A 25000-nucleotide genomic window follows, 5' to 3' on the forward strand; every position below is an offset into this window, starting at 1 on the left:
AGAGAGAGAGAGAGAGAGAGAAATAAAAATAAATATTAATATTTTGATATATATATATATATATATATATATATATATATATATATATATATATATATATATATATATATATATATATATATATATATATATATATATATATATATATATATATATATATATATATATATATATATATATATATATATATATATATATATATATATATATATATATATATATATATATATATATATATATATATGTGTGTGTGTGTGTGTGTGTGTGTGTGTGTGTGTGTGTGTGTGTGTGTGTGTGTGTGTGTGTGTGTGTGTGTGTGTGTGTGTGTGTGTGTGTGTGTGTGTGTGTGTGTGTGTGTGTGTGTGTGTGTTAAAAAAAAAAAAAGGAATTGAACGAAACTTGACATGGATATTTTTTTCACCGGCAATTATTACACGAACATAAAAGATAATTGAATTTGTCGAGCCAGAGCCGATGGCGTGTGTACCGCCGCTTACCCTCGCGCCCAATCCCAGACAATCAACAGTAGTGAAAACGTTAGCAGCCGCGAGTTTTCTTAAGTTATATAAAAAGATAATAGTACAAAACTGTGATAATTAACCTTGATCATCACCTGCATGATAATAGATGTTGAAACTAATTGGCAGGTGAGAGAAGGTAGGGGGGAGGGGGGTAGGATGAGGGAAGAGTAGGGAGGGAAGGAGGGAGGATGAGGGGCGAGGAAGTGGATGAGGGAGGATAAGGAGGGTTTAAAGAGAAGACACGGAGATACACAAAATGAAGGAAGAGGAGGAGGAGGAGGAGGAAGAGGAGGAGTCAAGAGGGAGGGTGAAGAGCAGTGCAAAGGTGAAAGAGTGGAAGAGAAGAGGAACATGAAAGAGGGGAAGAAGATGAAGAAAAGAAGCAAGCAAAGGAAGAAAGGATGGAGGAGAAATGAGAAAGGTGAGGAGCAGAGGGAGAAAGGAGGTGGAGAAAAGGGAAAGGCGGAGGAATTAGAAAGTGGAGAAATGGAGGAATACCTGAGGGGAAAGGGGACAGATGGGGAGGCTGTGGAGGGGAGGAGGGAAAGGTAAAGGAGGACAGGTAAGGGGAAGGAAGAGTCTTGTGGGGAGGTGAGGAGGGTAAGGGGACAGGGCACAGAAGGGGAAGAATTGGGAGGTAGAGAGAGAGGTCAGTCACTTCCCCGCCTGTCAGCCGCCACGCAGGTAACCACGGTGATTATCGCGCCACACACCTGAGCGAGATGATCCGAACCCGAGACCGTCAGTCTGTCTCTATTATCTCTGTCTATCTGTCTGTCTGTATGTATGTATGTACGTGTACGTCTCCTCTCTCTACTCTTCTCTTCTCTTCTCTCTCTCTCTCTCTCTCTCTCTCTCTCTCTCTCTCTCACGTCACAACACACCTGACAATGCTGCAAAGTTTATGTAATATTTCCACAGTTCCTTCAGATCATTTTTTTTAACTGTCACAAATAAGAGTGTTACATAACGGAACACACACACACACACACACACACACACACACACACACACACAGAGGTAGGCAGGTGATAATTCAGGCATATCAGGTACGCAACGCGACACACGTCTACACATCCTGATAGCGTACACACACACACACACACACACACACACACACACACACACACACACACACACACACGCATCCCCCCCCCCCCATACACACACCTGCACAGTACTGTCTTACCATAAACTCTCTTCATCAAGTCTCTCTGAACACCTGTCCGGGGTTGGTTGGACAGGTAAGCACAGGTAGGCCGTTAGTCACCTCGTCAGCCATACCTTGACACAATTACATCATCGAGAACGCATAAGTCCTTCCCGTCACACCCTCCACTCCACCACACCCTACCACACCTCTCCCCTATCAATTATTCCTCACCCTTTCCACTTCATTCCACTTCTAACACTTCGCCACCCTTTCCCATTCGTCTTATTTCTAGCGCTTCCCCAACCTTCAATAAATTCTACATCCTCTCCACTTTACTTCACTTCTCCACTTCCACCACTTGTCCACCTTATTTCACTTCCCTACCCTTCCCCCACTCCTCATCTACGCACTCTTTCCACCTCATTCCACATCTAACACTTCCTCCCCTTCCCCAACTTCCTTTCCACACCCCTTTCACCTCATCCCACTTTTAACACCTCCTTCCCCTTCCCCACCTTCCCAATTCCACACAGTCCACCTCAACCCATCTAAATGCATTCCCCACCCAAGTCATCCCACCCCCCACCAACACATACACCAGACTCAACCTCACCCTCACGTCCCAACCCCCTTCCCCCTTCCCCCGTACACACCTGTCACCATCCTTACCATTATCATACCCACGTTCACACTCTCTGTACGTGCCCTGCCCTCCCTCCCCTTCCCCAATACATGCACCATAAAAGAGGAAGAAAGAAGGAGGACGGGAATGTTGGGGTACAGAGAATAAAGAAAAAAAGAAGTATAGAAAATAAAGATGATGACAGCGTTAAAAGAAAAAGAAAAGAAGAGGAATGTAAGGAGGCGATAGCACAAAGATAATACTAGTGAAATAATGTAGATGGAAAAAGAAGGAATTGGGACTGAGGGAATGGGGTGAAAGGAAGGGATGAAGAAGAATGCAAAGAGTAGCGAAACGGGAAAGAAAGGAAGAGAAGGAGAAACAGAGATAGATACGGATGGAAAGAAAAGAAAAGTTATAGAAGGAAATACAACTGAAAAAAAGAGAGAAAAGAAGAAAAGAGAATAGAGAAAAACCGAGGAAATAAGAAAGGAGAGCAAAAGAGAAAAGGAGAAGAAAAGAGAAAAAAGGAAAGAAAAGAGAATAGAGGGAAAGAAAACAGAAAAGAAAAGAAAAGGAAACAGAACATAACAGACCAGAAACAAGAAAAGAACAGCGGATAAAGGAAAACACAGAGAGAACAGAAAGAGAGAGAGAGGAGAGTGAAAAGAAAGAGAGACGAGAGTAAAGAGACGGAGGAAAACAGAGCGAGCACCGAGGGAGGCAGGAAAGAGTGGGTTTTCAAGGAGCGCCGAGATGACACGACGGCGAAACCTCCAGGAAATAATGTCAATATTTATGAACCGTCCCTCCCGGCCGCTCTCGCCGCGCCGCCACTCCGGGTCCCGCTACCTCCAGAAAGACCAGCGGGCGTGACGGAGGAGGAGGAGGAGGGAAAGAAAAAGAAGAGAAAAAGAGAAGAGGAAAGAAGAAAACAGAAGGAAAGGAGAACAAGTATAGGAGGCAAAAGATGAGAAGGAGGAAGAAGAGGAGAAGAAATTGGAGGAAGAAGTAGAAGGGAAAGAAAAAGAAGAGGAAAGAAGAAATCAGAAGGAAATGAGAATGAAGAGGAGAAAGAGGAAGAGGAGAAGAAGGAGGAAGAGGAGGAGGAGGAAGTGGAAGGGAAAGAAAAAGAAGAGGAAAGAAGAAAACCAGAAGGAAATGAGAATGATGAGAAGTATAGGAGGTAAAAGATGAGAAGGAGGAGAAAGAGGAGAAGAAAGAGGAAGAGGAGAAGAAGGAGGAGGAGGAAGTAGAAAGGAAAGAAAAAGAAGAGGAAAGAAGAAAAACAGAAGAAAATGAGAATGATGAAAACAAGTAGGAGGTAAAAGGTGAGGAGAAAAATGAGAGAAAGGAGAAGAAATAAGAGGAGGAGATGGAGGAGAAAGCAGACGAAGAAGGGAAAAAGATGAGGAGAGAGTAGAAGAAAAGAAAAAAGATAGAGAAGAAAACAAGGAAAGATAATGATGAAGAGGAGAAAAAGACAATAGATGAGAAGAAGAAAGGAGAAAAGAGGTGAAGGAGGATGAGGAAGTAGAGGAAGGAGGTAAGAAAAGGAAGAGGAAGTAGAAAAAGAAGAGGAAAACGAAGGAAGAGAGAATGATAAAGAGGAGCAAGAGGCAAAAGATCATGATGAGGAGGAGGAGGAGAAAGAAGAGGAGGAGAAATTTAACCGATGTGATTCTTTTTTTTCTTCTTTTATTGCTGCTTAATTACTGACGTTTAAAGGGTCGTGACTCTCTCTCTCTCTCTCTCTCTCTCTCTCTCCTCTCTCTCCTCTTCTTCTTCTTCTTCTTCTTCTTCTTCTTCTTCTTCAATTCCTTCCTTTCTTTCTTCATTAATTCTTTGATTGCTCTTTCTTGTATCCCTTCTTTCTTCCTTTCTTTCTTTCTTTCTTTCTTTCTTTCTTTCTTTCTTTCCATTCTTTTCTTTCTTTCTCCCTGTCTTACTCCATTTTCTCTCTCTCTCTCTCTCTCTCTCTCTCTCTCTCTCTCTCTCTCTCTCTCTCTCTCTCGTCAGTAGTTTGTGGTTACCTTGTAGGTGCTTTGTGGTCAGTGTGGTGGCTGTGGTGAGGGCGTGGTGAGGGCGTGGTGTGGGTGTGGTAGGGTGTGGCAAAGCCCATCCAACGCTCAGGGTGATTGTGGGTGTGCAAGGGTGAGTAGGGTGGGGTGGGAAGAGGAGGAAGAGGAAATAGGGGAAAGGGTGGCGAGAAGGGTGGTATTGCAAATGAGGAGAATGAGGAAAAGAGGTAAAGGAGGACGAGGGGGAAGAGGAGGAGAGGGAACCGAAGGAGCGAAAATAGGAGAAAAGAACAACACGAACAAAAACGAGAAAGACACATTCTTAAATAATAATAAGAATGATGACAATTATGAGAGAGATAAGGAGGAAGAACATTCAGACACGGGAACAAGGAACATTACAAGTACCAGGAAGATAATGTGAGAAGAGGAGGAGGAGGAGGAGAAGGAGGAGGAGTAACAAGACGAAGATACAGATGTAGTAAGAGGAAGGAGGATGAAGAGGACGAAGAGAGATAAGGTTTGAGGAGGAAGAGGAAGAAAAAAAAAAGAAAGATAAGTAAGAGGAGGATGAAGGACGATGAAGAAGACGGAGAGAGATGAAGTTGAAGGAGGAAGAGGAAAGAGGAAAAGGAGACAGATGAAGTGAGAGGAAGAGACGGAAGAGACGGAGGAACACGACGAGGAGACAGATGAAGTGATGATGATGATTATAAAGATGAGGAGGAAGAGGAGGAGGAAGAAGAAGAAGAAGAAGACGCAGACACAGACGGAGGCGAGGCAACCCACCGTGCCCATAATACCTGTACTCAGTCTCATAAAACTCAGGTGAGCCCAAACACCTCGTAACACTTGTACTCTCTCCTACATAAAGACCCCCGCCCCCCTACCCGCCCACGACCCCCCTTCCCCCTCCATCCACCCACCCGCGATCCCCCTTCCCCCTCCCCTCACCCACCCACGACCCCACCCTTCCTTGGCACCAGGTAAAAACTACAAAAACGGACTTGAAGAGGAGGGAGGGAAAACGGAGGGAAAAAGAGGTATAAAAGGAAAAAAACGGGGGAAAGGTAGAGTTTTGAGGGGAAGGAGGAGGGAGAGAAGGGAACAAGAGGTATAAAGAGAAGAAGAGGGAAAGAGAGGGGGGAGTTGGGGGAATGAGGGGAAAGATAGAAAGAAGAGGGGAAAAGCATGGATGGCTGGGGGTAAGAAAGGGGGGATGAAGGGGGTAAAAGAATGTAGAGGATGGGGTATAAAGTAGAAGGGAAAATGATATGGGTACGGAGTAAGAAAGTGTCTTTGGGAAGGAAGGCAATACATAGCAAAAGGGGGATGAAGAATACAGGGATGAGTGGTGCTGGAGGATAGAATGGTTAGGTTAGGTTAGGTTAGGTTAGGTTAGGTTAGGTTGAGTGAAAGTGGAGTGAGAACTGGGGAAAAAACGAGCGGAAGGGGAGGTTATGGGTAAGGATGAGGTAAGGAGATAGAGGAGAGGAAGCTACGGTTATGTATGGGGAAAGAAGGTGGAAGAAAAGGAAGGAGACGAGAGAAAGAAGAAACGGAAAGAGGTGGAGGAGGGTGGGAGGAGAGAAAGGGGAAAATGCAAAGGTTACGGAAGGAGAAACGAGGGTAGAAGAGAGGTGAGGAGTAGAGGCGGAAAATAAAGAAAGGAGAAAGGAAGGAAGGAAGAAGAGAAAGAGGGAAGGATACTGAGGATACAGGAAGAGGAACGGAGGTAGAAAAAGGGTGAAGAAGAGTAGAAGGGTGGGAGGAGAGAAAGGGGAAAATGCAAAGGTTACGGAAGGAGAAACGAGGGTAAAAGAGAGGTGAGGAGTAGAGGCGAAAAATAAAGAAAGGAGAAGGAGGAAGGAAGAAGAGAAAGAGGGAAGGATACTGAGGATACGGGAAGAGGAACGAAGGTAGAAAAAAGATGAAGAGGAGTAGAAGGGAGGACGAAGGAAGGGAAATATGAGTAGGGAGGAAGAGGATGAAAGAAAGGGGGTGAAAGAAATGGGAAGAGACTGAGGTGACGGGGTTGTGGTAGAAAAAAGGTGAAGAAGAGTAGAAGGGAGGACGAAGATAGGGAAATAGGAGTAGGGGGGAAGAGGACGAAAGAAAGGGGGTGAAAGAAATGGGAAGAGATTGAGGTGACGGGGTTGAGGTAAAACAAAAAGATGATCCCCTTAGCGCCGCGGGCAGGTGACATTAACGAGGTCAGGTGTGCTGTTTGCGTCCCGATGATTGGCGGAGACGAGTGTTGCGTCACCTCGAGATTGGTGACGTCACGTGATATTCTCTCTCTCTCTCTCTCTCTCGTTCCTCCTCCTCCTCCTCCAGTGAAGAACCTTTAGGAAATTTTCAGCTTTAAATCAACACAACTTGTTTACCTGAGCCCTTGAAGGTGAGAGGAGGAGGAGGAGGAGGAGGGGGAGGAGGGAGGAGGGAAGCGGGAAGAGGGAAGAGGGAAGAAGACGAAGACGAAAACGAAGAAGAAGAAGAAGAAGAAGAAAAAGAAGAAGAAAAAGAAAAAGAAAAAGAACAAGAACAAGAACAAGAAGTAAAAGCAAAAGCAGAAGAAGAAGAAGAAGAAAAGAAAATAATAATTAAAAAAAGAAGAGGAGGAAATGAGAGAAAAAAAGAAAGACAAAGCATCACAGATAATATCAATAAGCCGCGAAAAGACAAACAAAAGGCAACAAAACAAACAAAAACATTCATAACTAGATCAGATTTCACATTTCCTCCCTTGGCTTTCCTCCCCATACCCTCTCTCTCTCTCTCTTTCTCTCCCTCTTTTCCTCTCCTCCCAACCTTCCGTCTCTTCCCTCCTTCACCTTTAATCTCTCCTCCTCCTCCTCCTCCTCTCGAAGGCTAAAGGAAAACTGCCCCTCTCGTCCTTGGAGCCTCGATTTCGGGGAGCACTATGGAAAAAATGGGAAAAAATAGAGGGAGTAAAAAATAAGGGAAGGAGTAGAAAGCTCTCAGACTAAATGGCCCCCTTAGAGGACGTGGAGTTAATGGAGTGTGAGAGAAAGAAATATTAGTTGGAGAGAAAGACATCTTGCCCTGATGAAAAAATAAAAGTTGAGAAAAGACGAGAGAACATTAATTACTCAAAGACAAAACTCAACGGGATTATTAACCGAAACGCAAATACTAGAGGTGACAGGAAAGTAAATATATATTGTAGTTATTTAGTTTTACATATGTTTACACTGTCACTAATAAAAAAGACTGAGTAAAAACGAAGAACTATAGAACTAAAAAGGGGAAATAGAGATTCGATTAGCATTAGAAGAGAGGGCGAAGGAGGGAGGAGTGAACGTGAATTTGATGGAGGAGAAAAAAGATGAGAGGAAGGGGAATATGCTAAGAAAAGGGACTTAACGAATCTATTACCCGTGAAAAAACTAATGAAGAAAAAGAAATATGGAACTAAAAAGATGAAATAGAGATTCGATTAGCATTAGAAGAGAGGGCGAAGGAGGGAGAAGGAGTGAACCTGAATTTGAGTGAGGAGAAAAAGGATGAGGGAAAGGAAAACGATGATGTGGAAATAAATGAAAAGAAGGAAAACGATGATGGGGAAAAAATTAAAATGAAGAATACGATGATGGGAAAACGAGGACGAAAACAATTATGAGAACGAAACGAAACAGGACTTAACGAATGTATTACCCGTGAAAAAAACTAATTAATACAAAAAAAATAGACGACTCTGTTACTTGTTGAGAATACGCTTGCAAGATAATGAGATGAGTCAAGGATAATTATATAACACTTGTCGGTCGCCTTACCATCACAAATGACGACCACTTCTCAAAACATGACACACACACGATAAAGAGAACCTACCCTCTTGATTCAACAACCTTAATTACGAGAGGGTATAAAAAAGCTGGTGGGAAAATAGTTTGATCGGACCAGAACGAAAGAGGCTGAGGGAGATAACTTCCCAAACACTCAACAACAGCATCTATTAGTCACTCGCTACTCGGTCGGCGCTTTATAATGTTACGTTTAAGTACCCTCGACGTCGTACCCCAAATATTATATGCTCGAGTACGTGTCAAAGTTGTTGAGAGATAAGTTACGCAAGGCAGCCACCCACCACCGATGCTCCCTCCCTCTCAGCGTCACAAACAATCACGGCATAAGACGACGAGGAGGGAGTCACGTGCGAGAGGCGAGGTGACGCATAAAGGAAAGGAAAGGAGAAGCATGAAGGTGATGGGAAACGAACGAAAAGGAGGAAAAGGATGATGATGGGAAACGGAAAGAAGGAAAATGATGATAGGAGGGAAGAGAAAAGAAAGAAAATGGTGATGACGGGAAAGATACGAAAAAAACAAAAACAATTGCTATAGGAAAGAACCGACGATGGGAAAGAAATGAAAAAAAGAGGAAAATGATGGGAAAGAAGCGATGGAAGGAAAGATATGAGAATAAGAACAACGATGATGGGGAAAGAACGGAAAAGGAGGAAAACGATGGTGGGAGGCACGTTGATGGGAAAAACAAAAAAATAAGAAAACGATGTAAAAAAATATTGAAGGTAAGAAACGATGATAGGAAAGAAATGAAAACGAGGAAAACGATGATGTGGAAAGATATGAAAAGAAGGAAAACGAGGAAAACGATGATGTGGAAAGATATGAAAAGAAGGAAAACGATGATTTGGAAAGAAGTGAAAAGAAGGAAAACGATGATGTGGAAAAGAAATGAAAAGAAGGAAAACGATGATGTGGAAAATAAATGAAAAGAAGCAAAACGATGATTTGGAAAGAAGTGAAAAGAAGGAAAACGATGATGTGGAAAAGAAATGAAAAGAAGGAAAACGATGATGGGAAAAGAAATTAAAAGAAGGAAAACGATGATGGGGAAAGAAATGAAAAGAAGGAAAACGATGATGTGGAAAAGAAATTAAAAGAAGGAAAACGATGATGGGAAAGAAATGAAAAGAAGGAAAACGATGATGGGGAAAGATATGAAAAGAAGGAAAACGATGATGTGGAAAATAAATGAAAAGAAGGAAAACGATGATGGGGAAAGATATGAAAAGAAGGAAAACGATGATGTGGAAAATAAATGAAAAGAAGGAAAACAATGATGGGGAAAGATATGAAAAGAAGGAAAACGATGATGGGGAAAGAAATGAAAAGAAGGAAAACGATGATGTGGAAAAGAAATGAAAAGAAGGAAAACGATGATGTGGAAAATAAATGAAAAGAAGGAAAACGATGATGGGGAAAGATATGAAAAGAAGGAAAACGATGCTGTGGAAAATAAATGAAAAGAAGGAAAACAATGATGGGGAAAGATATGAAAAGAAGGAAAACGATGATGTGGAAAATAAATGAAAAGAAGGAAAACGATGATGGGGAAAGATATGAAAAGAATGAAAACGATGATGTAGTAGTAGTAGTAGTAGTAATGAAAGTAGTAAGGAAAACGATGATAGGAAAAGAAATTACAAGGAAGAATACGATGATGGGAAAACAAGGAGGACGAAAACAATTATGGAAACTAAACGAAAAAGGAGGAAACGATGATGAGTAAAAGTAGAAGAAAATTATAATAGTAGTAAGGATAGTAAAAAGTATCAGTAGTAGTAATAGGTTCAAGAGCAGAATATATCAACATCACAAAAATAGGGCAGCAAAGGAATCGTTTTGAAGTGACAGAATTATCGACAAATTGTAGTAGTAGTAGTAGTAGTAGTAGTAGTAGTAGTAGTAGTAGTAGTAGTAGTAATGATAATAATAATTCCTCCGACTGTTCTATTTCTGATCAGTGTCACGGGGAGGCACCGAATAAGATAATGAGAGCAACATCTTAAGGAAGGAAAGGAGGAAATAAAACCCATAAATTTCACAGACTATTTAGCACCTTTTTTGTAGTTGTTGTCGCATTCATCGGCGCCACAACAACCCTATCAGAAAAACGAACCGAGTAAAGTGGATGACAGACTTGTTGAGTGACGAATTTAATGAATAAAGAAGGAACAAAAAGCCTCGATTAATGGAACCAGAACGAGACAATAATTTTAGTTTTCCCTTTGTTTTCTTGTTTATTTATTTTTTATTAAGATCTTCGTGATAAATAAAGCCACGAAACTGCCATACTTTCCTTTTTATGTTGCTTTCTTTCTGTTTTCATAATTACCACAAGTTTCGTGAAAGTTTGATACACACTCAATAAACAATACTTAACTTTCCTTCCTGGTGTATATTTAGCAAGCAAGAGCAACGTGAAAATAAATGGCAGACGACAGCGATCAATGCTTTTATGCTTCTATTTTTCGATCAACAGCACTTTGAAAGAGGGCAAAGGAAGGGGAAGGAGTAGAGGCGAGTTAAGTGGGAGAGGAAGAGAGTAAGAGAAAGGGGATGATGCTGAGATTACAAAACATGGATGAAGGCAGAAGAAAAGGAAAAATAGAACAGATTCGATTAGCATTAGAAGAGAAGGCGAAGGAGGGAGAAGAGTGAAGGTGAATTTGATGGAGGAGGAAGAGGATGAGAAATAGGAGAATATGCTAAGATTACGGAATGAAGAATGAAGGTGAAAGAAAAAATGAGAAATAGAAGACTCGATTAGCATTAGAAGAGAGGACGAAGGAAGGAGAAGGAGTGGAGACGAATTTGATGAAGGAGAAAAAGTATGAGAGAAAGGGGAGTATGCTGAGATTACTAAATAAGGGACGAAGGTGGAAGAAAAAGGAGAAATGGAAGAGATTCGATTAGCATTAGAAGAGACGGCGAAATAAGGAAGAGGAAGGAGTGAAGGTGAATTAGAAGGAGGAGAAAAAAGGACGAGAGAAAGGGGAATATGCTAAGATTACGGAATGAGGAATGAAGGAGGAAGAAAAAATAAGAAATGGAGGAGATTCGATTAGGATTAGAAGAGAGGGCGAAGGAAGGAGAAGGAGTGAGAGTGAATTGTAAGGAGGAGAAAAAGGATGAGAAAGAGGAGAATATGCTAAGATTTCGGAATGAGGAATGAAGGTAGAGGAAAAGTAGAAATAGAAGAGACTTGATTAGCATTAGAAGAGAGGATGACGGAAGGGGAAGAAGTGGAAGCGAATTAGATGGAGGAGGAAGAGGATCAGAGAGGAGAGAAAGATAATATTACGGAACGAGGAATGAAGGTGAAAGAAAAATGAGAAACAAAAGAAACTCGATTATCACCTCCGTCAAAATGGAAAGTCACACACCAGCCAACAAAACATTCCTCTATGTCTCAATACCTCAAAACCAAACATCGAATAGAAAAAAACAAATAAACATTCAAAAACTGCACCCATTCATTGTTTTTACCGTTGCTATTCCCCGATCAAGACGTCGTAAAGTCCCCCCCAAGAGGTTCACGCCCCAAAGTCTTGCCTCGACCCCCACCCCAGACGAAACGGAACATAATAATAAAGCAGAGGCCGTGGCGAGACGAGGCGGGGCGGGCCATAAAGCCACACATTGTCCCGTTAATTACCTCACCTCCCACCTGTGTACACCTTAGGGTTTACGACGACAGGTGACAGGGGCGAAGGGGGCGAGGGTGGAGGAGCGGGGGAAGTTGCAGGGGCATGGGGAGGAAGGTAACAGGGGATGAGGGGAGGCGACAGGTGTTGGGGACTAAGGGAACGGGGAGGAAGGTAAGGGAAGGGAGGGGATGGGGAGGGGAGGTGACACGTGAAGGGGACGGTGAAGAAGGTAAGAGAGGGAAAGAGACGAGGGAGGGGAGGGGGAGGGGAGAGGAGGGGGGAGGAGGTGCAAGTATCAACCCTACACACCTCCATTAAACAAGTTGGATCCTTTTTATTACCTCCCCTTTATCTCTCCCCTTTTATCTGACACCTCCTCCTCCTCTCCCCACCTCTCTCATCTTCCCTCTCCCTCTCCCTCTTGCTTCCCCCTCCCTTTGATGTACTCAGTGACCTCTTCTTCTCTCCTCGCTCCTCCTCCCCTCCCCATCCACTTCCTTCTCATCTTCTTCCTCCTCCTCCCCCTCCTCCTCCTCCTCTTCCTTGCTACTTAAATTTGTCTTATAGTCTCACACATCACCGCTCCGGCTTCTGTTTTTATTCTCTCTCTCTCTCTCTCTCTCTCTCTCTCTCTCTCTCTCTCTCTCTCTCTCTCTCTCTCTCTCTCTCTCTCACTAGACACAAGGTTTTTATTTCATTTTCTCATTTTCAAGTCGCGTAGAAGTGGGATGCTGTGAAGGACCTTGCTGTTATCTCTCTCTCTCTCTCTCTCTCTCTCTCTCTCATTTATCACGGTTATGTCACTCTCAACGTTACTCCACCACACACATTTCCTCCTCCTTTACCTTCTACCTATTTCTCTCTTTTCATTATTTTTTCTCTCTCCCTCAGCTCTGAAATACCGACACTCGAGCTCCTTAGATTAACCTCAGATTATGTTTGCTCGACCCTGTTCTGTATCCTCTTGTGTGCCCTTTTATGTGTCTGTGCGTGTGTGTGTTTGTTTGTTTATATATTTAGTGCGTCTGTTCTTTTCGAGGTTGCGCTTGAATAAACGGTACGGAAAGAATTATGAAGAGATGCATCGTGAGGGGTTTTTTTGTCAGTGTGTGTGTGTGTGTGTCAATATTTCCTTTCTGTATATAAAATGGGGAGGCGGTGGCTGAGTCGTCAGAGTAACGGCCCCGTGTTCAGGAGGACGCGAGTTCAATCCCCGCCCGGTGCCACCAAGATGGGATTTTTCAGCCGCCGCCGAGTGGCTTAAAACTACCCACATGCTGTCCAGAAGACCACCTATCAACCCGGACTCTAGATTCTAGGATTAAAGATGAGCTCCGGGAGGGCAGCATGAGCCAATGCAAGATGGCGCCACCATAAACACTCGCCTGCGCCAGAACGGGCTGGGCCGACCATCAGGTCCCACCGGGAAGAAGCCTTGGGCTGACCATCAGGCCCCACCGGGAAGAAGCCTACCGGCGCTATAGGCCGCGACGTAAAAAAAAAAATGGAACGCCTATTTTGGTCAGGGACACATTTATCAGCAATCACGGACGAGCATATGTAAACACACACACACACACACACACACACACACACACACACATCCCATACACTTTCTAAACACGTATCGAAACATCACAAATCAATCAAGAATATTATACAGGTTACTCCCCCTCTCCCCTTCCCTCTTGCACTACACAACATATCCAGAACAACAAAATCATATTAAACCAGCCCCAATTTGTGTGTGTGTGTGTGTGTGTGTGTGTGTGTGTGTGTGTGTGTGTGTGTGTGTGTGTGTGTGTGTGTGTGTGTGTGTGTGTGCGCGGCGTAAGCACACGTGTAACTCTCCCTGGCCACTGTTTTCTCACCGCAATTATCTTCACCTTTACCTGTGCCTCACCTGTTTTCTCGCCACTCAGAATCACACCCACAGGTAAGCTCCGTCAACACCTGCCTTCATTTCGGGCCTCCAAGACACTATTTTTTTTGGACGTGAGAAACAACAACAGCGCGTCTCTTTCCTCACTTCGCTCGTCTCTTCTCTTTCTTCCCTCTGTTTGGGCTTCCGAGTGGGTGAAAGGAAAGGTAAATTAACACGGCACACGAGACGCCCACCCGCCCGCCTGGCTTGCCCTCCGGCGTGGTGTTAAGAATTACAAAAGTCACTCCTCAAAATAACGCACCGAGAGGGAGAACGGGCGTGTCATGACCCCTCTCTTCCCTTCTCCCTGTCTATCCCTTCCAGTCCCTTTCCCTCTATCACGCCTACAGCCCTCCTCCTCCTCCTACCCCTCCAGGTCCCCACGCACGCCCACCCACTCATCTACACAATGTTAAGTAACGCCCCTGTCCCCCTTTCTCACACACACACACACACACACACACACACACACACACACACACACACACACACAGGCTTCAACTTTTCCAGCCCACGCGCCTCCATCTTTAATACGCGTCCCCTATTACTCTCCTCCTTTTTCCAGCTCCTCCTACTGTCCCATCCGCCCACTCAGCCGTACCGTCGCCCCCTCACCCCCCGCCGTCACCCTCCTCACCCCCGCACACCTACACACCCACGCGCTCTTCCGCCCCGCTGTCCAACGCTCGGCAACGGGACACACCACACACGACACGTAACCGAGGCTGCCGCGGCGACCTTCACCTCTCCAGTCCTCATCAGCCATCCCTGAGGAGTTACATTTTCTGAGCCTTCTGCTTATTCCTCTTTGGTTGCGTGTTTGTTTGTTTTCTCTGTTTCGTGGTTTTTGGTGTTGGTTTAGTGTTGGTTCGTGCTCGTGCTGCTCCGGGGCGTGGGCGTGTTGGTGTTGTGTGTGGGCGTGAGCAAGCGTTCCTCAGCCTTAAGCAAGTACTGGACCATTTTCTGTGTGGGCCCAAAGCGTCAAGGAAAACGGACCCGGCCAGGTTTGCAGGGGAGACTAAGCTTCTTGTGGGCGGATGGTAAATATGAGTGTTACAACCCACGCAGTTTTCGCCACATGAAACGCTACAAAAACACAACGGAAACAACAATGAAAGATAAAATAATACTACGAATGATAATTATAACAAAATGAGTGTTCTAAGTAATCCAATAACGTAAAAAATATGTATATAAAGAGTTTGGAATAGCAAAATAACACTCAAAAGTTGCTTCCGCGCCACACGTATTTCTGTTAATGATAATAATAATAATAATAAACACGCATTGACCTCTATAACGTTCGTATGTATTAACCTACCTATTGTGTTAAATATGATTACTTGTATACATGAACACGGAAAAGGAAGAGGGAACAGCAAAGAAAGAGAGGGAGAAACAAAGCAAGAATAAAACTAGGGGAAACACAGACCAGGTCAATTTAAGCCGTCAAAAATATCACTAAGGAGGGGAGGGAAGAGAGGTGACGCGTGGGCTGCGGGAAGAGGAGGAAGAGGAAGGAAGGGGACGAGGAGGAGGAGGAAGGAAAGGGGACGAGGAGGAGGAGGAGGAGGAGGAAGGAAAGGGAACCAAAGAGTAGGAGGGTGGCGTAGGATGGGAGCAATAATAATTCAGGGCGCAGACCATGTCACCATAAAGGTCAGGTCAGGGGGGGAGGGGGAGGTCAGGTTAGGTCATCGAGGAGGTGGATGACGTGGGCGAGGAACGGGGGCGAGGGGATGGCGGGGAAGGGAGGGGGAGTTCACCATCACGGACTAACATCGCCTTCCTTACGTTCGTCTTCGCGTTAATATAGTGTTTGTATTGCTATTTCTACTTCCATTCGCTGCTGCCTTATTCTTAATTATATGGGCACATTTTTTTTCTTTCTTGCATATTTTTTCGTAACATTTTATATACTTTCTGTCTACCACCTCTCTCCTTTCTCTTCTTTTCCTCCTCTGTTGTTTCTGCTGCTACTTCTATTTCTACTATTTTCACTACTACAACGACTACCATTGCTACTACTACTAAACATCTGCATCACTATCATTACTTCTACTACAACTCTATTACCACTTCTACTTCTGTTCACTCTCCTGTTCTCCATCACCTTCCATGCACCTTCTCCTCCTCCTCCTCCTCCTCCTCAGCCTTCTCCTCCTCCTCCATTCCTATCACCACATACTGTCTTCCTTTACCTTCCTCTCTTTTCTACTCTAAGCCACGTTGACACAAGACAGACAGACGAACCCCATCTCCTCCTCCTCCTCCTCCTCCTCCTTCTCCTCGCGGCGGGTTATCACGCTATCAAAAGTGTTATCTGGAGGCATTGTTCTACCGTTATCGGCGTCCTACACACGGCGGCCAGAACAAGGGAGTCTTTCAGGGGCAGGCGAAGCGGGGCGGCAGGGTTAAGAGGATCACTGGAGGGGCTGGAGGGTGGGGGATGGGGTGGGGAAGACCTGCTGCCATGTGGTCCTCTGCTATCTGCTATGCTCCTACTGCTACTACTGTCTCTGCTGCCACTATCTCTGCTATTGCTAATACTGCTACAACTGCTATTATTGCAACTACAACTACTACAACTGCGATTACTACTACTACTACTACTAATGATAATAATAATAATAATAATAATAATAATAATAATAATAATACCACTGTTACTACGTTTATTGCAGCAAGTGTTAATACCAATATTGGTCTACTACGATCAGCACTGCAATAAACGTTACTTAAGTTCTTATATATTTTCAGTGCTAACATAAGAGTTGAAACAATAACAGTAATAATGATAATAATAATAATAATAATAATAATAATAATAATAATAATAATAATAATAATAATAATAATAATAATAATAATAATAATAACGAAGAAGACAAGAAAAATAAGAAGTATAAAACTAAAAACGACGATGTATACCAAAAAGAAATTCGGTGCATGACTGACAAATATTTGACTACGTATATCGGAGAGCATCAGGAAGATGTTCAGCAGAAAAATACCGTTTTACTAAATTAATAATGCTAATGAATATAATGATTATTATTACAAAAATAATGAAAATATTTAGTAATAACGAAAATAATTATAAAAAATGATGATAGTAGTAGTAGTAAAAGTAGTAGTAGTAGTAGTAGTAGTAGTAGTAGTAGTAGTAGTAGTAACAGTAAAAATTAATAAGAATAATAAAAAATATTTATAAATAACGATAATAATAATAATAATAATAATAATAATAATAATAATAATAATAATAATAATAATAATAATAATAATAATAATAATAATAATAATAATAATAATAATAATAATAATAATAATAATAATAATAATAATAATAATAATAATAATAATAATAATAATAAATAAAAAAATAAACCCACTGTACTCCTACTACTGCTACGCAAAGAAGAAGAAAAACAACAACAACTACTACTACTACTACTACAACCACTACTACTGCTATTACTACTACTACGCACCACCACGACCGCCATCATCATTGTTACTGCCTCTATAACTACCACTGTACCACAACTACCATACCGCCTCCACCCCACTCCTGAGGCAAATTTCTGGCCATCATACTCCACCACCACCTACACCACCACCACCACACCACTACCACCGTTGCGTGCCTCACCGTTACCCGGGCACGTAACGCGGTAACTCTCCCTGCACATCACACGCTTCCACCCCGCCGCCTCCTCTAATAAAGCATCCTTCGTGTTGGGCTTTTTCTTCTTTTATTTTTATTTATTTATTTATTTATTTATTTTTTTTTTTTTTGCTCCTCTCTCCTTCCCATTTTTAGTCTTGTTCCTATGTATGCAAAGGGAGTGGTTCTGGTGTTTGTTTGCCGCCTCACGATAACACTAGATTCACTGTTTTGTTTTATTTCTCTTCGTGAGGTGTCTTTCAATGTGCAAGAAATATGAAAACCTTGTGAAAAATATGCATTGATGAAAAGGCTCAAGAATATAAGAATGGCGATAGATTTACAAATATAAGCAAAACACACCGAAAATTAATACAGCAAAGCATGCACTCACACACACACACACACACACACACACACACACACACACACACACACACACACACACACACACACACGCTCGTACCTACACGGCAGGTAAGGGTACACACATGCCAGGTGTGTTAATGAGGCATGTAAAATATGAGGCCCAACTCCACCCACACGCCACGAACACACACACGCACGCACGCAGAGACACACACACACACACACACACACACACACACACACACACACACACACACACACACACACAGCTAATCAATCCACCAACTCCCACAAAGAGCAAACATACACACACACATACACACACTTATTCACCCCCTCCCCCCTCCTCCCCCCACACACTCTCTCACGAACCCCAAACATAATTTACAAACACAAACTAACACACACACACTCCAATTTATGCCTTCACAATAAAACACACCCACACACGCGCCAACACACGAACCCCCAACACACCCACAAAGCACCCACACCCACACGCCCACACCCACGGCTCGACACACCTGACTTACCTTTAATCTAGCACTTGGCTCAGACCTTTAGAGAGAAAGAAGAATAGAAATTAATACCCTCATCGTCCTTTACTTCCACACACCTTTCTTCTAACTCACTGAGAGATGTGAAAGGAGAGCAGATTAAAGACGAAGGAAGAGAAGGAGGGAGAAGAGAAGACATTAGAGAGAAAAGCAAAAGTGAGGAGAAATTTAAAAGAAGGGAAAGACAACAAGAGAATAGGAGGTAAAATAAATGAGAAGAGATGTTGAGAAAAGTAAAGCAAAGAAAAGAGAAGATAAAATTAAAGGAGAGGGAAGGAAAGGAAAGTAAAAAAAAGAGAAAATACAAAATACAAAAAAATTAAGGAGAGAGGTGAAGAAACCAAAACGAAGAGATGAAAAGAGAAAAGAGGATGGAAAGAAATAAAAAGAGAAAACAAGAGAATAAGGCGAAGAAAGAAAAGACTAGAGACGATAAAAAGAAGACAATAGGACAGAGGAAAGCAAAGAAAAAAAACAGATAAAAAACGAGAAACTATCAAGAAAAGAATAAAAAAATGATGTTGAGGAAAACGAAGAAGAGGAAAAGGAAAACAAACACGGAGAGAAGAAAATGAAAACTTAAAATAATGAAACCAAATGTAAAAAAAAAAAGATGCAACAAAAGACAAAAGTAGTTAATTAAGGAACTCACGAAAAAGGAATAAAAGAACAAGAAAAAAGACACGGGAGAAGATCATGAAACAAAGATGAGAAACAAATACAAGAAAAAGACAAGCAAACGGCGGGGGCGAGAAATACATCGCTGCAAAAGAGTCGAGAGAAAGAGAGAACGGAATAAAGGAAAGAAAGAAAGAAAGGAGGAGAGAAGGAAGGGAAAGGTTGTTGGCAGAGCATAAAGCGCGAGGAAATGTCTTAATAATGTTGGACAATAATTTAATCGAAGTGGCTGATAAGGAATTCTACGTAGGGTTTTCACAGGCCATCCGTAGAGCCTTGATACACACCGATAACAGAGCTGCATATACCTGGGACACCTGGAGAACAACAGCAAACAACAACAATAACAACACGAACGTAGAAAAAAAGGGGCAAGTATTTTTTTTTCTGGAGTATAATATAAAGAACGAAAAATTGGGCATCACTTTTCTTTTTTTTATTTTATTTTGGTTCGATGATGTGAAATTAATCTGTTTGTTTTGTCAGGTGTGTGCCTTTGTTTATTTGTCTTAATGAACACGGCTAATCTGGGGAAGCCCTGGCAAGGAGAGGGGCCATAAAAAACACCGGGCCACACACACACACACACACACACACACACCTCACCACATCGTAACCTTCCGTGAGATAAAAATGCGAAAAACGAGAAGATAAATAATTGTTAAAATGTGCACGTGAACACACTCATTTCTCTCTCTCTCTCTCTCTCTCTCTCTCTCTCTCTCTCTCTCTCTCTCTCTCTCTCTCTCTCTCTCTCTCTCTCTCTCTCTCTTTCTGAAGGTAGGTCAGTATATGCGTCTTTTTTGGCTTGTTTTCACCTCTCGCCCGAGTTTCTTGCTGATGTGTGTGTGTGTGTGTGTGTGTGTGTGTGTGTGTGTGTGTGTGTGTGTGTGTGTGTGCGGTTGTGTCTGCGGTTTTGTGTGGTTTTGTGTGTGTGTGTGTGTGTGTGTGTGTGTGTGTGTGTGTGTGTGCTCCAGTTGTGTTGCGAGACATTAGCATCACGCTGTGCATACTTTATGACGCCTCTGACGGGACCTTCCAGACAACACACACACACACACACACACACACACACACACACAGACACAACAACAACAACAACAACAACAACAAAACACACACACACACACACACACACACACACACACACATTCACACACACACACACACACACACACACACACACACACACACACACACACACACACACACACACCAAACGTCAGTCCCAGGAGTGGTGTGCCAGTGACCCTCGCAACACCGGCGTGGCGGCACTCTAACACTCGCAACACTCGCCAGGCAACGCCGTGCCTGCCAGTGTTGCCGCCGAGATCAAAGTCTCCACAGCACAGACTATTATGTGTGCCGCCGCGGCCAGGCAGGCGATCACGCCGTTTTTCTGAGCACTTGACGATGACTTCTGAGTGTGTATAATGCACCACCGAGAATCACACTGCACCACCACCACCACCACCACACTCACCACCACCATCACAACCTATGGCTCCCCCACCACCACAGTCACCAGCACAAAGTCGTGCCCACGCCGCGGCGGGCGTCTTACTCACCCTGGTAAAGGTATGGTAGCTGGCGTCGTTTGGCCCAGCTGTAAGCGGTGGTTGAGGGAGAGGAAGGTGCTGAGGAACCCCGTGGTCCTGGCGAGGGAGGCACCTTGGGGCTCCAGCCCTCCCAGTGCGGGGCCCCAGGCTCCCGGGGGGCACTGAGGGCGAGTGTTGGGAGCCACGGGGAGGCCTGGGTGGACACTGGAGGGCGGCTGAGTCTCGTGTGGCCGCAGAGTGGCTAAGTTATCCCGTCATGGGGCGGTAAGGGCTACGGCAGAGTCCAGGGCGACACAGCACGCCACAACACACGCGGCGGGCCGGAGCGCCTCACTCAGCAACGGCAGGAGGCCCGGCGAGGACTGCTCCTGACGGGGCGGCGAGGCGGCTATATGTGTCGGGCCCGCACACCTCCGTCACTACTACACATGTCTGACTTCTTGTCCCTCTCTCTCACTCTCTCTCCCCACCTCTCTCTGGGACTCTCCCACTCGGTCAGTGCTTACGTCAGTAGGATGCGCACGAGGTGAGAGTGAGAGTGGGGCGATGTAGGCGAGGGAGAGAGGAGCGCGGGAGGAGAGTGGAGGGAGGGCAGGTGAGGGAGAGGGGCGCCACGCCGAGCGGGAGCAGACGACAGCGCTCAGTAGGTGATGAGAGCTGCTGCCGATGACTCGTCCCGCCGCCACGCCTCGCCGCGCCCGATGACTGATGGCGGCCCGGCTCACGCCCCCAAACGTTGGCTGCCTGACCCCTGCTGCCGCCCCCGCCACGACGCCCTGCTGCACCACACCCACTCACTCACTCTCACTGCCTCTCCCTCTCTCCTCGCTGCTGCCGCCTAGGCCCCCCGAGCCAATGACGACACTGCTGACCTTGAGCCGCCACACTCGCAGGGACACACACACACGCCACCCGCGGCCACACACGCCAGGGACCACTGCTCACGGCGCCCGGCCAGCCTCGCGGCGATCTCTGCCTCGTGATAACTCGGCGACGCTTAGCTCTGTGTCGCCGGCGGGCAGGGCAGGGTGGAGCCTCTCCTTCAGGTGGCTCGGTGCTATCGTGGCTTTATCCTCGCAGCATCAATTCCTCTCGCTCGAGCTTCTTTTCTCTCTTTCTTTTTCTCTCTCTCGCCGGGCAGGGAGGGGCTGTGCGCGGCTGTGCTCTGCCACCTGTTCACGACAAACTGGGGACTCTGCTGTTGCCCGACCCTCACTCGGCTGGCCACCGACACCCAGGCCCGCCCGCCCAGCCAACCAGCGGCCGTGCTCCTGCCCCGCCCCCCCGCGACCCCCGCACGCCGACTCCACCCACTCCGCCACCGCCACCTCCACACACACACGCTAACACCCGGTATGGTCCCACCCACTGCCCTCTCCACCGCCTCCTCCACCTCCCACTCCACACGCCTCCACCTCCACCCATACCTCCATCCCCCCGGCCAGGAGAAGTGGATCTGAGGGTGGAGAAGTGGATGGAAAGACGGGCATTGCGTTGTCTTGTGGCATGTGGGTATGTAAGTGGGATGGGATCTGCCCCACCCACAAGGGCCACCACACCGACGCCCCTCCCATCACCCCCCACCCCCTTCCCTCTCTCTCTCTCTCTCTCTCTCTCTCTCTCTCTCTCTCTCTCTCTCTCTCTCTCTCTCTCTCTCTCTCTCTCTCTCTCTCTCTCTCTCCCCTCACATTGTTTGGGAATACCGTGAGGGAAGGTTTTTATTGACGATCTACCATATTTCTGGCCGCTGAGAGAGAGAGAGAGAGAGAGAGAGTATGAAAAGTACAGAAGATGGAACAGTATTACGAGTAGCATTCTCTCTCTCTCTCTCTCTCTCTCTCTCTCTCTCTCTCTCTCTCTCTCTCTCTCTCTCTCTCTCTCTCTCTCTCTCTCTCGCCCTGACCCCGGTAGACTCTCCGCTGCCTCAGGTCTAGAAGCCGCTATTAAAAGATTAAACCATCGCGCAGATAACTCACTCGTGTCTCCCAGCGGCCTCTCTCTCTCTCTCTCTCTCTCTCTCTCTCTCTCTCTCTCTCTCTCTCTCTCTCGCCCCCCCCTTCCCCCCCAAGGACACAAAATTGATAAGAAATGACATGCAGATAAGAAGAGAATGAGGTCAAAGAATCATGTAAAAAAAAGAAAAATTGAATAAAGAGAATACACCGAGAGATAAAAGAGAGGAGGAAACAGAGGGAGAGAGAGAGAGAAAGAGAGATAAGAGAGGAGATAACTGATTATTATGATGCGTAACTGAGAGAGAGAGAGAGAGAGAGAGAGAGAGAGAGAGTGTTCACAGAAAAATCAATTCCCAACAGATAAACAGACCAAGATGAGATGAGCCACAGACAGACAGACAGACACACGGACATACATACACACACACACAGACACAGGAACAGAGATACGGACACACAGCCAAACATACATACACACATACATAGACATAAACACACATAGACAGTCCAACACATACACACAGACAGAGATACAGACAGACAGACAGACAGACAGACAGACCCAGATGGATGGACGGAGGGCTAATCAATCACAGCGTGGGACTGGCAGACAAACCAACAGACAAGCAAACAAACGCACCCGAGTAAGCAAAAAACAACGCTTGCAACAGTATTCCCGACCCCCTTCCCTTCCCTTCCCTTCACTTCACTTCCCTTCACTTCTTTCCTTTCCTCCCTTCTTTCCTTCTTTTCCTCCTCCCCTCTTCCCTTCCCTTCCCTTCACTTCTTTCCTTTCCTCCCTTCTTTCCTTCTTTTCCTTCTCCCCTCTTCCCTTCGCTGCCCTACCCTTCACTTCACTTTTTTTCCTCTCCTCCCTTCTTTCCTTCTTTTCCTTCTCCCCCCTTTCCTTCACTTCACTTCACTTCTTTCTTTTCCTTCCTTCTTTCCTTCTTTTCCTTCTCCCCCTCTTCCCTTCACTTTTTTCCTTTCCTCCCTTCTTTTCTTCTTTTCCTTCTCCCCTTTTCCCTTCCCTTCCCTTCACTTCTTTCCTTTCTTCCCTTCTTTTCCTTCTCCCCCCTTTCCTTTCCTCCTTTCTTTTTTCCTTCTCCCTTTCCTTCAATTTCCTTCCCTTCACTTCTTTCCTTTCCTCCTTTCTTTTCCTTCACCCCATTTCCTTCCCTTCTTTCCTTTCCTCCTTTCTTTTCCTTCACCCCATTTCCTTCCCTTCTTTCCTTTCCTCCCTTCCTTCCTTTCCTTCATTTCTTCCTTCCTTCCTTCTCTTCCTTCTCTCTTTTCCTCTTCTCTCCTTCCTTCTCCCTTCCTCTCTCTTCCTTCTTCCCTTCCTCCCTTCTCCCTTCCCTCTCTTCTCTTTCGTTTCCTCCTTTCCCTTTTCTCTTCCTTCCTTCCATGCCCTGTCTTGATCTTTTATTGTTTTCTCTCTCTCCCTTCCTTTCCTTTTTCTGCCCTTCTCTCCTCTTCCTCTTCCTTCCCCCCTTCTCTTTCCTTCCCCTGCCCTACACCCTTCTTCCCCTCCTTCTATATATTCTCTTCTCCCCCTCCCTTTCTTCCCTTCCTTTATCCACTCCCACTCTTTCTCTTTTCTCTCTTCCCTACGCTAACATTGTCTACCCTCCTTATTCTTCTTTATTTTCCTTTTCCTCTCTTCCCCTTCCCATTTTTCCTTACTTCTCTTCCCTTCCATTCTTTACCCTACATCTAATACCCTCAACTCCTCTTTCTTTTATTTTTTATGCCTCCCTTTTTTCCTTTAATTCCCCTTCCACTTCCCATTCTTTCTCTTCCCTTCCTTTCCCTTCCCTTCTCTTTCCTTCCTCATCTCCACTTATTCACGTATCTCCCCTTCACGTTCATCCTTTCCCTTCCCTTCCCTTTTATTCCGTTCTACTCATTTCTCTCCTTTCCCTTCCTTCCCTTACTTTGCCTTCCCATCCATTCCCTTCATTTCCTTTCCTTTCCCTTCCCTGCTCTTCCTTTCCCTTCCCTGCCCTTCCTTTCATTTCCCTTCCCTGCCCTTCCTTTCCCTTCCCTGCCCTTCCTTTCCTTCCCTGCCTTCCTTTCCTTTCCTTCCTTCCTTTCCTTTCCTTCCCTTCCATTCCCTTCCTTTCCTTTCCCTTCCCTGCCCTCCCTTTCCCTTCCCTGCCCTTCCTTTCCTTTCCCTTCCCTTCCCTTCCTTTCCTTTCCCTTCCCTTCCCTGCCCTTCCTTTCATTTCCCTTCCCTGCCCTTCCTTTCCTTTCCCTTCCCTGCCCTTCCTTTCCTTTCCCTTCCCTGCCCTTCCTTTCCCTTCCCTGCCCTTCCTTTCATTTCCCTTCCCTGCCCTTCCTTTCATTTCCCTTCCCTGCCCTTCCTTTCCTTTTCCTTACCTGCCCGTCCTTTTCCTTCCCTGCCCTTCCTTTCCTTTCCCTTCCCTGCCTTCCTTTTCCTTCCTTCCCTTCCCTTCCTTTCCCTCCCTGCCCTTTTTCCTTCCTTTCC

The 25000-nt window shown here is 45.1% G+C and overlaps 1 protein-coding gene across 7 annotated transcripts in view; it reads right to left on the reverse strand.

Moving 5' to 3' along the window:
- LOC127007650 (uncharacterized) overlaps window positions 1-25000 on the reverse strand; it is a 294914-nt gene that overhangs the window by 13215 nt on the left and 256699 nt on the right. The window contains exons 1-2 of one of the 7 annotated variants that reach the window (XM_050878852.1): window positions 20564-21958; window positions 18294-18318 (exon numbers count right to left, since the gene is read on the reverse strand). The exons of 4 other annotated variants lie outside the window; for them this stretch is intronic. The gene's annotated coding sequence lies outside the window, so the exon portion shown is untranslated. Of the gene's footprint in view, window positions 1-18293; window positions 18319-20563; window positions 21959-25000 lie in introns of those variants that run through there. 2 more of the 7 variants (XM_050878850.1, XM_050878851.1) reach the window with 2 other exon arrangements.

This window comes from Eriocheir sinensis, chromosome 36, assembly GCF_024679095.1.
Source record: "Eriocheir sinensis breed Jianghai 21 chromosome 36, ASM2467909v1, whole genome shotgun sequence".
Classification (NCBI taxonomy): domain Eukaryota; kingdom Metazoa; phylum Arthropoda; class Malacostraca; order Decapoda; family Varunidae; genus Eriocheir; species Eriocheir sinensis.